Below are 3,379 nucleotides of genomic sequence, written 5' to 3'. Positions count from 1 at the left end.
CCACAATCCTCCTGATCTCTGCCTCCTGGGTAGCTAGCATTAAAGGTGTGAGCCACTGGTGCTTGGCTATTTCAATGTTTTATAGTTTTCAATGTACCAATCTTTAGCCTCCTCAGTTAAACTTATTCCTAAGTAATTTTATTCTTTTTTATGCTATTATAAATAGGATTATTTCCTTAGTTCATTTTTCAGCTAGTTCATTATTAATTGTTTATTCCAGGTTCTCCAGAGAGACAGAACAAATAGAAAACAGATATAAATATAGATATAATCGTAGACATAAATATATGAGAGGAGGTTTATTAGAGGATTTGGCTTATGCAATTATGAAGGCAGAAAAGTCTCATGATAGGCAATATGCAAACTAGAGACCATGGGATACTGGTAGCATGACACTGTCTAAGTACAAAGGCCTCAGAATTAGGGAAGCTGATGGTGTAACTCTCAGTCTGAGGCCAAAGGCCTGAAAACCCCAAAGCTCTTCATGTTAGTCCTCAAGTCCAAAGACCAGAAGTCTGGAGTTCTATTATCCAAGCATAAGAGAAGATGAATGTATCCCAGTTCCAGGACAGAGAGGAAATGGTCTTTTTATAACCTGGTCCCCATCTGATTAGACAGACCACACCCACAATGAGATTGGATCTTCCCCACTCAGTCCACTGACTCACATACCAATCTCTGAAAAAACCATCATAGACACACAAGTAATCCTTTACCAATGCTGTAGGTAATATTTAGTCAAATTAACATTAAAATTTTAACCATCATATTAGTGTGTAGAAGCATAATTGATTCTTGTGTGCTGATTTTGTATTCTGAAACTTTTTTCTTTTGTTAGTTCTAACAGTTTTTGGTGGAGACTTTAGGATTTTGTTTATATAAGCTCTTGTCATCTGCAGAGATAATTTGACTTCTTCCTTTTTGATTTGGAGAACTTTCTTTTTTTTTTCTTCCTAATTCCTCCACCTGGAATTTTCTGTACTATGTCAGAGATGGGAAGAATCTGCATCCTTGTTTGTTCCTCATCTTAGAGTGGTGTATTATTAGTTGTGAGCTTGTCATATGTATGGCCTATATTGTGTTAAGTTACATTCTTTTTATACCTAATTTTGTGATAATTTTATCATGAAATGGTACTAAATTTTGTCAAATGAACCGTCTGTCTCTATTGTGATGATAATATGGTTTGTCTATCTTATTAATATAATGAGTTACATTTACTGGTTTGCATATATTGAACCATCCTTGAATCACAGGAGTAAATTCTACTTGATCATGTTGTATAATCCTTTTAATATATGGTTTAATTTAGTTTGCTGATATTTTGTTGAGGATTTTTATATTTATGTTCATCAAGGATATTGGCTTATAATTCTCTTTTCCTGCAGTGTCCTTGTGTGTCTTGGGTATCGAGTAAAATGACATGTAAAATGACATCAGAAGTGTCCTGTACCCCTCAATTTTTTCTAAGAGTTTGAGAAGGATTGGTATTAATTGGTCTTTTTTTTTCCTTTTTCTTTTATTATTCATATGTGCATACAAGGCTTGGTTCATTTCTCTCCCCTGCCCCTACCCCCTCCCTTACCACCCACTCTGCCCCCTCCATCTCCCCGCCTCTCAATACCCAGCAGGTCTTTAAATGTTGGGTAGAATTTACAAGTTCTGGTGCCATTTACTGGTTTTTTTTCTTTGTTTTTTGTTTTGTTTTGTTTTATTGGAGATTTTGATTACTGGCTCAATCTCCTTATTCATTATTCATTTGCTCAAGTTTTCTAGTTCATCATGATTCAGTCTTGGTAGGTTGTATGTTTCTAGGAATTAATCCATTTCTTCTAAGTCATTCAGTTTGATGGCATATAATTAATCATAGCTGTTGATGATAATATGTATTTTTGTAATTTTATAATGATTCATCTTTCATTTGTGAGTTTTATTTATTTGAGTCTTCTCTTTTTCTTAGTTAATTTAGTTAAAAGTTTGTCAATTTGTCTTACTTTTTCAATAATTCAACTCTTAGATTCTCTTATGGTTTGAATATGAAATGTTCCCCCACAGGCTAATGTTTTTGTGTTTGTTTTTGCAAATACTGGGTTTGAACACAGAGTTTTGTGCTTGCTAGGCAGGCATTCTATTACTTTAGCCATCCACCCCAGCCCTTTTTGCTCTGGTTATTTTAGAGAGTCTCACTTTTTGCCCAGGCCAACCTGGCACATGATCCTCCTATTTTACACTTTCTGTTGTCACTGAGATGACAGGTGGATGTCACCACACCTAGCTTTTTTCCACTAAGATGAAATCTCACAAACTATTTTGCCCAGGCTTGCATCAATGATCCTCCCAATGTCAACTTCCCAAGTAACTAGGATTACAGGAGTGAGCTACTAGTGTCCAACTCAGGCATATACTTGAAATGTTTGATCCCAAACTGCTGTCACTATTGCAGGGTTGTGGAAACTTTGGGAGGTGGAACTTACCTAAAAGAAGTATGTCACTGGGAATGGGCCTTTGGGGATATCTTGTGCCTATCCCCTTCCTGTCTCATTTTCTGCTTCCTAGCCTCCATGAAATAAACCCTTCTTGCCATGATGGACTAACACCTCTGAAACCATGAGCCAAAATAAATAATTCCTTACTTAGGTTACTGTCCTTAGATATTTGCTAATAGTAAGGCAAAAAGTGTGACTAATGCAGATGCACTGGTGTTTTGTATTGTTTTCTAGTCCCTGTTTTATTTATTTCTGCTCTGTTCTTTGGTATTTATTTTTAAATTTGGGCTTAGTTTGTTCTTCCTTTTCTAGTTTCTAGAGGTATAAAATTAAGTTGCTCCTTTGAGGACCTTCTTTTTCTTTATGAAAGAAGTTATTGCCATAAACTTCCCTTGTAGAACTGCTTTCCCATTATTTTGGTATGTTGTCTTTCTATTTTAATGTCTTGAAATATCTTAATCTTCCTTTTGAGTCCTTCTTTGACCTGTTTGTTGTTCAAAAGCACTTTTTTTTTTACAGAACACTTCACAAATTTGCATGTCATGCTTGCGCATGACATGCTAATCTTCTCTGTATCATTCCAATTTTAGTATATGTGCTGTCGAAGTGAGCACTCAAAAGCACATTTTTAAAGTTTCCAAATATTTGTGAACTTCTCAGTTTTCTTCTTGTTCTTTATTTCTAGTTTCATATCACCATATTTGGCAAAGATAGTTGATAAGATTTAAGGCTTCTTAAGTTTATTAATTTCTGTTTTGTGTCCTAACATGATGGTTTCTGAAGAATATTCCATATGCATTTTAGATAAATGTACGTTTTTCTGTTGTTGAATGGCATGCTCTGTTAGGTCCATTGTTCTAGGGTGGAATTTAAATGCTAATCTTTTATTGTTT

General features: G+C 35.0%; 1 non-coding gene across 1 annotated transcript; it reads right to left on the bottom strand.

The window, feature by feature from the left end:
• Positions 1 to 2,995: 2,995 nt before the first annotated feature.
• LOC141420066 (U6 spliceosomal RNA) lies at positions 2,996 to 3,100 on the bottom strand. Its single transcript, XR_012444773.1, has one exon. It is a non-coding gene; the product is annotated as a U6 spliceosomal RNA (small nuclear RNA).
• Between the last annotated feature and the right edge of the window lie 279 nt (positions 3,101 to 3,379).

This window comes from Castor canadensis, chromosome X (genome assembly GCF_047511655.1).
Source record: "Castor canadensis chromosome X, mCasCan1.hap1v2, whole genome shotgun sequence".
In the NCBI taxonomy this organism is placed as follows: domain Eukaryota; kingdom Metazoa; phylum Chordata; class Mammalia; order Rodentia; family Castoridae; genus Castor; species Castor canadensis.
This window is presented reverse-complemented; position numbering and strand designations above follow the sequence as displayed.